The 10,224-nt window shown below is 42.4% G+C and overlaps 1 long non-coding RNA gene across 2 annotated transcripts; it reads left to right on the top strand.

Annotated features, from left to right (window-relative positions):
- Nucleotides 1-711: 711 nt before the first annotated feature.
- On the top strand, nucleotides 712-7,078 carry LOC129729787 (uncharacterized). Of its 2 annotated transcripts, XR_008728742.1 has the most exons (4): nucleotides 712-995; nucleotides 1,156-1,479; nucleotides 6,613-6,885; nucleotides 6,940-7,078. It is a non-coding gene; the product is annotated as an uncharacterized LOC129729787 (long non-coding RNA). The 2 variants fall into 2 exon arrangements; XR_008728741.1 differs by having other exon boundaries at nucleotides 712-1,479.
- Nucleotides 7,079-10,224: the final 3,146 nt, after the last annotated feature.

Here is a 10,224-nt window from a genome sequence, read left to right as displayed (position 1 = left end):
CATTCTTCAAGACAACTCATCTTCCCAAAATACTGCAAGTCCCAGTACTAGTTTTGTACGGTTCTGACTTGCAGGGGAACGGTTGTCGGTTTTTTTTATCGACTGTCCAACTCGCGTGTTCTTACGGTGCCAACACTCGATACCTGAGCTAAAGTTAATTTCCGAACCACTCATTCTATTTTCTCTTTCAAACATATCCTTTCATTCCAATCGCCATTTGCAATTCGACTCACATCTTGAATTAACTCTAGAACATTGCTACTCATTCAACCACACCAACTTTTATTCACTCACTCATGCATATCCAATCATACATTCACGCACTCCGTCTGGCACCCAGCCCACGTCATCGTCAACATTCTGGACCATGTCTTTCTGTCCCTGTTCATCTCAAAAGCATCTCCCATACTGAGACGTTTGAGAGGGACCAAGGAATGTCTCTCGCATAATGCGGTAAATAATAAAAATATTCCCTAAGGAATTCAATTTTATCACCCTGGTGGTTAAAATCTGAAACCCCAGTATTATGCAAGACTCCGAATACACAACATTCGGTTCCGATGACGCACATTCATACATATCCACATTCTGCCACACCGTACATACATTACATTGCCTTACCACAAACGATCAGTTTCTAATCCGAATCCATCTTATCGTTTCTGGCAGCACGGCATCGTTTGGAGACGTCAACCGGCGATGACGTCATTCCTATGCGGAATGATCAATGAATATTTTATGTAAACAAACCGGAATGGAAACTCGCCGTTCACATTCCGGTTTTCGCGATTTTGGCTTATCGCGACGGTTTCTCGCGGCGAAAATACGTTGCGCGTGCGTGTTTATCCCCATAGAAGAGGGGAAAAGTGTTTTGTGCAAAGAATAAACGCCCAAACAAGGCAAAAATTTGTAAAAAGTCCCCGCTGAAGAGGGGTGAAAACCAGGGGGGATCTATCTGTCAAACATCGTGTAACCAACATATTCGGCAACATGGCGTTTGTTTTGGTTTTTGTTCTTTTTAGTCATGAAATTGATCGATGTGAAATATTATAGAATTGGAACGATTTTTATCAAAACGCGAGAAACCGCGGAAAACTTTCATGAATGTGTTGTGTAGTGATATTTTTCCCCTTTTTCCCCCATTATTGTTCATAGTTACAAACATCATGGACCAACAAACGTCATGGACCAGAGTTGATCTGCGATAACGCACACATATATGGAATTTGACAGCAGTGAATTCCCTCTGGTGAAAACCAAATCAATGGCACCGAACAAGGCGAAGTGATGGGTTTTCGGTTGTTTGCCTTCTGTTTCCAAGTGCCAGTGCGTGGGTTTTTTTTCCAAAGGCGCGGAATTCTATTCCGGCAAAAATTAAAATTTACACCATCACGACTGCTTTTGGAACAAAAAGCAAAACTTCAGCGGAATAATTTATTACTTCGCCACCAGTGCAAAGCACGCAAGATTTTAACAAAGGTAATGAAGAACCTTCTAACAGCAGTGTAAGTCTCCCATTTTGCTATTCACTAGAAGAAGGTAGAGCAACGCATAAATGGACCGACAGTCCAAATGTAATCCGGCGGTCGCCTTTGAAATGTTCCCAAATGAACAATCCGTTTAAAGGCAGGCCGCCGGTACAAAATTGTACCAGTTTATGCTGGTTTGAGAAGATTTGCTGGCCAAATACCCAGATTTTTCCCGGTAGGATCAACCAGCTCGTAAGACGAAGACCCCTTTTTGGCGAGAACTTTCGCCGGTAAGTATTGTGGTCCAATTTTAGCGTTATAAAGCTCGAGAGCGTTCGACAACTTCATGTTTTGTCGGTAAACAATTTGACCGACTACGAATGGGTTCGCAAATTTGCGATGTCGCCCGTTGTATTGCTGTCGAGCACCCTCTGAGGCCTTACTAAGATTTTTAACCACAATACCCCGGATTGTCTCTAATTGGTCTTGTCTTGATTTCAGATCACCCTCCCCGGAAATCCTGGAGTAGTCATCTCCTGATGCCATTTCGCAACCATGGATGACGAAATGAGGACTAAACCCGGTAGAAGAATGAACCGTAGTATTTAAGATGCGCTCCACATCAGAAATGCGGGCATCCCAGTTGCGCTGGTCCGTGCGGGCGTACGCGCGAATTGCCGTATTTATAGAACGATTCGTTCGTTCCACCGGGTTAGCCTGCGAATGATATCTCGAATTCAGCCAATGTGTAACATTTGTTTCTTTTAGGAATCGGCTGAATTCTCTGGAGATGAACTTCGAACCATTATCGCTCAACATGATTTCCGGACTTCCATGGCGGTTGAACCATTGTTCGCGTAGGACCGCACAAAGTGAGGCGCTGCAAATTTTGCGAACGGGGGTCAACATTACGTACTTGCTGAAGACGTCGAGGACGACTAGCAAGTGTTGATTGCCCCGTTTGCTTCGAGGAAGTAGGCCTATGTAGTCCACCGAAATCATCTGCCACGGTGCACCGGTTGTGCGTGACTGACCCATTTCGGGTTGGACTGAGGTGAATGGTGCTTTCATCTCTTTGCAGGTCCCACATTGGCGAATATATTCGCGAACTTCTGGTCCCATACGAGGCCAAAAATAGCGTTTTTGAACCTCGTGAATCGTTTTATCGTATCCCACATGAAGCAATTCATCGTGAGTAAGCTGCACGATTTCTTCTCGACACTCGGGGGTTAGGACCAATTTTCAACTAAACCGAGAGTCGAATGGTACACTTTTCGAGGCCACGTATTTGAAAAGTTTACCATCTTCAACTTTAAAGTCAGGGTAATCATCAGGATTATCTGAAACTTTAGACTTCATGGAACAATACTAGTCTGAAGTGGACAATGCCGAAATGGCTGCTACAGCCCGGGATAAGGCATCCGGAACGACATTGTCCTTACCTTTCCGGTGTTCAATGGACATGTCGTAGAGTTGTAGTTCCAAACTCCACCGACTCAGGCGCGAACTGGTTTTCCATTTGGTCTTCAGTATCCAGGTAATGGCTGATGAATCAGTGACAAGTCGAAAATGATAACCTTCCAAGTAACCTCGGAAGTGTTCAACCGCCATAATCACCGCCAGATCTTCCTTTTCGGTGCTGTGATAATTCCGTTGGGGAGTGGTTAGCTTATGTGAAAAATAAGCTACCACTTTTTCCCCCTCTAGATGTTGTTGCACCAGAACAGCCGCGACAGCAGTGTCACTGGCATCTGTCTGCAGAATAAATTCCTTCGAAAAATCTGGCGGGACAAGCCCTGGAGGAGTGACTAAAAGTTCCTTTACCTTCAGGAACGCGAGTTCTGCTTCGGAGTTCCAGCCAATACTCTTGGTCTTTGTTTTCAAGAGGTCCGTCAATGGTGGGGTTACCTCACTAAACCGATCAATGAAACGCCGGTAGTAACCGCACACTCCAAGAAATCGGCGCAGTTTGGTAACCGTCACCGGCCGCTCGTAATCGAGTATCGGCTGAATTTTGTCAGGATTGACCTTCAGACCTTCCTGATTCAACAAATAGCCAAGAAATTTTAACTCTGGAACCCCAAAACGGGATTTAGCCAGGTTTATCGTCAGATTGGCTTTGGCTAGACATTGGGCCACCTCTTTGAGTAATTGTAGGTGATGCTCGAACGTTTCGCTTACCACGATGATATCATCGAGGTAAACGAAGACGTACGGTTCCAGCTTTCCTCGTCCTAACACCTGGTCCATCAAACGTGCCAAAGTGGCAGGGCTGTTAACAAGACCGAAGGGTAGACGAGTAAATTGGAACATACCCCTGCCGGGCACACTGAAAGCAGTAAAGACTGCCCTTAGCCGAAGGAACCTGGAGAAAAGCCTCCTTTAAGTCTATAGTAGACAGGTACTTGGCTTTAGGCAGGCTTCCTAAAATGCGCCCGGGATGTGGCAGAGGGTATGCATCACGTACTGTACGCTCATTAAGAGGCCGGGCATCTAGACAAAGCCGAATAGAGTCGTCTGGTTTGGTCACTTCGACAATATTCAAAGACCAATCGGAATCTGACTCTTCAATAATACCCATAGAACGCCAACGGTCGACTTCTTCCCAGACTTTAGACAGTTTTCTTGGGCTCATTTTATAAGGATATCGACAAACAGGCGCGGCACTTTGAAATTCTTCCTTAATTACGATCCTGTGCTCTGTTAGCGAGGTCGTATTCAATTTTCCGGGCACTACAGCCTGAGAACAGGTCGTAACCTGTTCGATACAGGCCATCTGTTCCGGAGTAAGTATAGACTCACTCGGAGCATCAATCTCTACTTCTTCGTCCCGTTCCGAACCTAAGTTCAACAGAGCACAAGTTTGCAACTCGGGTGTTATTCCAAAGGCGCGCCAAAAGTCCATACCGAGTATTGAAGAAACTGTTAATTGCTCCACTACAAGGGTGCAAATAACCTTTGTCTTGTTTTGGAAAGTGTACGGAAGATATATTTGTCCAAGGATCGGTAAGGTCTGTCCATTTGCTGAACGAAGTTCAACTGGCCTTTCCAAACCTTTCAATGGACTTTTGGAAAATTTTCGGTACATTTTCGGCCTTGAAGGAATGGCCATATACTGCGACAAAAACGGAAGGACGATTATCGGACGGATCATCAAGGATGATGGTTTCAACAAAAAACGGATCACGATAATCATCATCATGAGCTGGTCGAAAACTGTTGTAAATTTGGGGGTCTAATTTTAGGCTTTCTATGGGGCGCACATCCTTACAAAACTGCGACTTTAGTTAGTACGAATCCCGTTTTTTAAGCAGTAGGGACAGCGAGAGACATCGAAACCCTTGAATCCACACAAAATACAGAAGACTCGTCTTGGATTTCTGCACGCCTCATGCTCGTGTCCAGTACCACCGCAGTTGTAACAGACTCAGAGACTAGGAGGTCGATGCTGTTCCACCAGATAGTCGAGACAAATCACCGGCTTTTGTTTGGATTCCGGTTTCGAATTTCTCTCGACAAGATTCTTTTCCGTCTGAACACCTGGCTTTTTCTTCGTGTTTTCAGACGGCGTTTTGGAAGCCAAACTATCCTTTTGGAAGTTTTTGCTCCAAAATATTTTGGTTTCAACATGGCTGTTACTCGAACCACCTCCCTTTCTGTTTGGTTGGTCCTTTTTCGAGGTGTCAATTGGTGGATTTACCGAATAAGCAGCGACTTCCTTTTGAGAACCGAACACTTTTCGGTAATTCGGTGTTTTGTACGCATCAATCGATTTACCTAGAGTCATCAATTCTGCAAGCGTACTCACTGGCTTTGAAATTAAAACTTGCTTATAGTCCGGCCTGAGGTTCCGCTTGAGCACGTCGAGTTTTTCGCTCGGTGTCATGGGAACCGTCATAGCACGAAATATTTTTTCCATTTCCTGGAAATAATCCAGGAAACACTCGTTTCGCATCTGCAGGCGCTGGGTAACCTTTGATTTGAGAGCGGCGTCAAGTTCCGGATGAACGAAATTTGCCTTAAGCTCACATCCAAATGGTTCCAGTTGTAAAGCCTGTTCTGCGATCTCATAGCCCGATACCAAGTAAGAGCATTGTCAGTGAGTAGGTGCATTGCAGAATTGAACAGCTCCTCCTCTGAAATTTGCTCGCACTGAGCATAATTTTCTACGGAGTCCAGAAATTCATTCAGTCCTAGCCCATCATCTGTCCCAGCGTATTTCTCGATTTTCCAATCGGAAACACGCTGTGGTCGACGATTGTAATGATACCCCGAGCAGGATGGTATTTCATTACCCGTATGATTGGGCAAAGGAAAACGCCCACCTGTCGGGCTTGACCTACCATTCACATTGTGTTGTGGGGCCTGCGACTGAATAACTGGTAAAGCTGGTTTCGTGTTCTCAATCGGAAGCGACGGACATCGATCTTTCAGAAAGTCCAGGAGTAACTTTTCCACCACGGTTTGGTTAATTTGGTTCTTCTGGCTCTTCGATTTGGTCCGTCTCACGTCTTTCGTCCAGATCGGTCTGCAGATCAATCTCGGGAACGCCAGCTGGTTTAGAATGTACCAGCGCCCTAGGTTCACTGACGGATTCACGAAGTGAGACAACTTCTTGAACCGTCTTTCTTAAAACTGAAGCAATCGTGTTCAGTGAAGCAATCCCGCCCATTAGCGTCTGAGTAGCTTCCAAAAGACTATCAGACCTCTCAGCCGCCTGAGCTCTATCCTGATTACTGACGTAAAAGTCGAATCTCGTCCCTTAACTCGCTCAAGACAGTACCAACATCTTCTCCTACAAGCGGACCAGATCCTACACTTTGCGGGGAAATGGGTGCCGTTTGTGTTGGTGGCACGATCGTGCCCAGCAAATCTCCCAAACCTGCTCCACCTCCCCCAGCATTTTCAATTGGAGGAAGCACTGCCGACAAATCAAAATGTTTTTGATATGTAGCAGCAACTTCCGCCAACAAACCCAAAATTTCCTGGTTGACCTCCCCTGCTGTGTATTTGTGGATTATCTGAAGTCTAGACCCCAGATGGAGTAACCTTGTTCGGCAGGCCTCCTTGTTTGGGCATCTATAACGGAGATCTTCCTTAATGGAACTCAACTTCCTAAGGCAGATCTCCATTTCTTCCGCAGCATCCCCATGAAACACGCGCAAGTGTTCCACCGGAGACGACCGTTCTTCGGCCAACAATCCCCGTAAACGACGCTGCCGCTGAACCCCAGATGGATCCGAATCAGCCGAGACGACAACATTCCGCGAGCTCAACTCAAAATCTAGTTCGTCGAAATGCAAATGGTCAACCCGCATCAACCAATAAGCTCTGTTGAGCTCTTCAACCATCATTGCCATTTTCTCAATGTTCTTGGAAAAGAACTCAAAAGCACACAGCATGAAGTATTGACACGGTATGAAACTTTGTATTATTTTTTCCGCCCACTAACGATTCCCTTATATTTCAGGAATTTGAGCTGAATTAAAAAAATGTTTCGAATCGGATTAAAATTTTAGGGTTGGCAACCACCTTGACTGGGAAAGACTCAAGCTTTCTACAACTCGGCAGTTCAACCAAAACCAACGCAAACCCACCGATTCGGAAAACAAAAATAAATAAATATATACAATAAATATTTAATAAATTATATAAATAACAATAATAAATAAATAAACAATACGACCGCGAACAATATTGCGGAAGAAACCTCACCACTTGCGTAACAAAAATTCTAGCAAAAATCCGATTTTTGATAGAGGTACCCCACACTCAAAAAAAAAAAAAATTTTCCTATGAAAAATATTTTTTTCAGTGTGGTATTTGGCTGTGCGCCAATTATTAGTTGTACCCCTATGCACTTTCAGATTCTTGCTAGAATGCAAGAACAAAAACCAAACAAACGAATAAATAAAACAGAAAGACTTATCGCGTTTATTCGTCCTTCCTCTAGCTGCGGTGGTGAAGTTTTCCAATTGTGGTCGTCTGGTGTTGCTTCCAAGCTGCTCCTGCAGCAGTCGTCGGCGGGCGGTGTTTTTTCCTCCTTGACGATTAGCCGGGGTAGCGAACACTGCCAATCCGGCGAGCAAGTAAACACCGAAACTCGCGCACTCGATCGTGACACAACGGAACAACCTTCGTTGCAAAGCGGAACAACCTTCGCTTTCACTACACACAAACTGTAAACAACCAACAGTTAAAACGCGCACTTGAACCGGACAAAAAAAAATGACGCGTGTGTGCTTGATCACGATCGAGGCTAAACTCATCATCCCGCGATGGCTGCCGACCACAACATACCCGCCGAGACTGGATTCAGCACCACTTTTTCGCAGCTAGAGGAAAATACCGGCCTATCTAACCCTAACAATTTATCTACAAACATGACATAAGAATTATCGAACCTATCTAACGCGACAATATCGTTCACAAACGAAAAAACGAACGAATTTAAACAAAAATAAACAAACTTATGTGAACGATATTCAGCGCAAGTGGTGACAGTTGTCATGTTGGGTACACGCTGCTGCGGGGGTGTTCAAGTGCGGGTAATTTTCACATATACACTCTCTCGCAGCGGTACCCAAAATGAGGGTTACTTTTACGCGTACACGCTCGAGTGGCATTACACAAAATTAGGTAAATTTTCCACTCGATGCTAAAATTGCAACCGTACAGGTTACATGTTAATGAGAGGATATAAACATCTCGTATATTTGATGCACTTAGCTTGTATACTCTCAATGTGCTCTTTGAAAATAAGTTTTTTATCGTAAATTAGTCCCAAGTACTTAACCTTGTCAGACCAACTTAAAATAACCCCATTTATCTTGACAACGTGATTATTGTTTGGCTTGAGGAAAGAAGCCCTAGGCTTATGATGAAAAATTTTAGTTTTAGAAGCATTGGGAGAGATTTTCCACTTTTGCAAGTAGGAAGAAAAAATATCTAAACTTTTCTGCAATCGACTGCATATGACACGAAGGCTTTTTCCTTTTACGGAAATGTCATCGCAGAACAATGACTTTGTGCATTCTGGAGGCAAATCAGGAAGATCTGAAGTGAATATGTTATAGACAGAACCTTGAGGCACACCTGCTCTGACAGGAAATCTATCAGATTTTGAATTCTGATAGACAACCTGCAGAGTTCGATCAGTAAGATAATTTTTCAAAATTTTGATTAGGAAAATTGAAAAATTAAAAGTTTGCGATTTCGCAATTAAACCTTTATGCCAAACACTGTCGAATGCTTTTTCTATGTCTAATAGAGCAGCTCCAGTGGAATAACCTTCAGATTTGTTAGCTCGTATCATATTAGTAACTCTGAGCAATTGATGAGTTGTGGAATGCCCATGGCGAAATCCAAACTGTTCATTTGCAAAAATTGAATTTTCGTTGATGTGTGACATCATTCGGTTAAGAAAAATTCTCTCAATCAGTTTACTTATTGAAGAAAGCAAACTGATCGGTCGATAACTTAAAACTTCAACTGGGTTCTTATCCGGTTTTAAAATTGGAGTAATTTTTGCATTTTTCCATAATTTGGGAAAATATGCAATTTTGAAGCAGCAATTGAAAATTTTCACTAAAAATTCCATTGTGCTCTCAGGGAGATGTTTGATTAGTATATTAAAGATTTCATCGTCACCAGGTGCTTTCATATTTTTGAAATTTTTAATAATTGATTTAATATCATTCAAGTTAGTTTCAATTATTTCTGCAGGTAAAAAATTCTGGGAAGAAATTAAATCAAATTGACGTGTGACTTCATTTTCAATTGGACTCACAAAATTCAAATTTTAGTTACGAACATTCTCAAACTGCTGAGCAAGTCTTTGAGCCTTTTGTTCATTGCATACAAGAAAACGTTCACCATATTTTAAAACTTGAATAGGCTTTGAAGGTTTCTTAAGAATTTTCGACAGCTTCCAAAAGGGTTTTGAATATGGTTTCAATTTTTCAACTTTAGTCTGAAAATTTTGATTTCTCAGAAGAGTAAATCTATGTTTAATCTCTTTCTGTAAATCTTTATAAATAGTTTTGAAAACAGGGTCACGAGAACGTTGATATTGACGTCTGCGGACATTTTTCAAACGAATTAGAAGTTGAAGATTTTCGTCAATTATTGGTGAATCCAATTTCACTTGAGCCTTTGGAACAGAATAATTCCTGGCATCAACAATTGCACATTTTAATGCTTCCAAAGCGGAATCAATATTCACTTCGTTTTGCAAATCAAGCTCATTATTGAAATTTCTCTCAATATGAGTTTTGTATCTTTCCCAATTAGCCTTGTTATAATTAAAAACAGAGCTCATAGGGTTTAAAACTGATTCATGTGATAAAGAAAAAGTTATTGGAAGATGGTCAGAATCAAAGTCAGCATGTGTGATCAAATCACTACATACATGACTTTGATCTGTTAGCACCAAATCAATTGTTGAAGGGTTTCTTACAGAAGAAAAGCATGTAGGACTATTCGGAGACAAAATAGAATAGTATCCTGAAGAACAATCATTGAATAAAATTTTGCCATTGGAATTACTTTGAGAATTATTCCATGATCGATGTTTAGCGTTAAAATCGCCGATTATAAAAAATTTCGAACGATTTCTGGTGAGTTTTTGTAAATCACCTTTAAAATAATTTTTGTGCTCGCGTGTGCTTTGAAATGGTAAATATGCTGCGGCAATGAATAAAATCCCAAGTTCAGTTTGAACTTCAATTTCCAACGTTTCAATAACTTTCGTCTC

Source organism: Wyeomyia smithii, chromosome 3 (assembly GCF_029784165.1).
Source record: "Wyeomyia smithii strain HCP4-BCI-WySm-NY-G18 chromosome 3, ASM2978416v1, whole genome shotgun sequence".
Lineage (NCBI taxonomy): Eukaryota > Metazoa > Arthropoda > Insecta > Diptera > Culicidae > Wyeomyia > Wyeomyia smithii.
The sequence above is the reverse complement of the archived record's forward strand: the minus strand, read 5'-3'. Positions and strand labels throughout refer to the sequence as shown.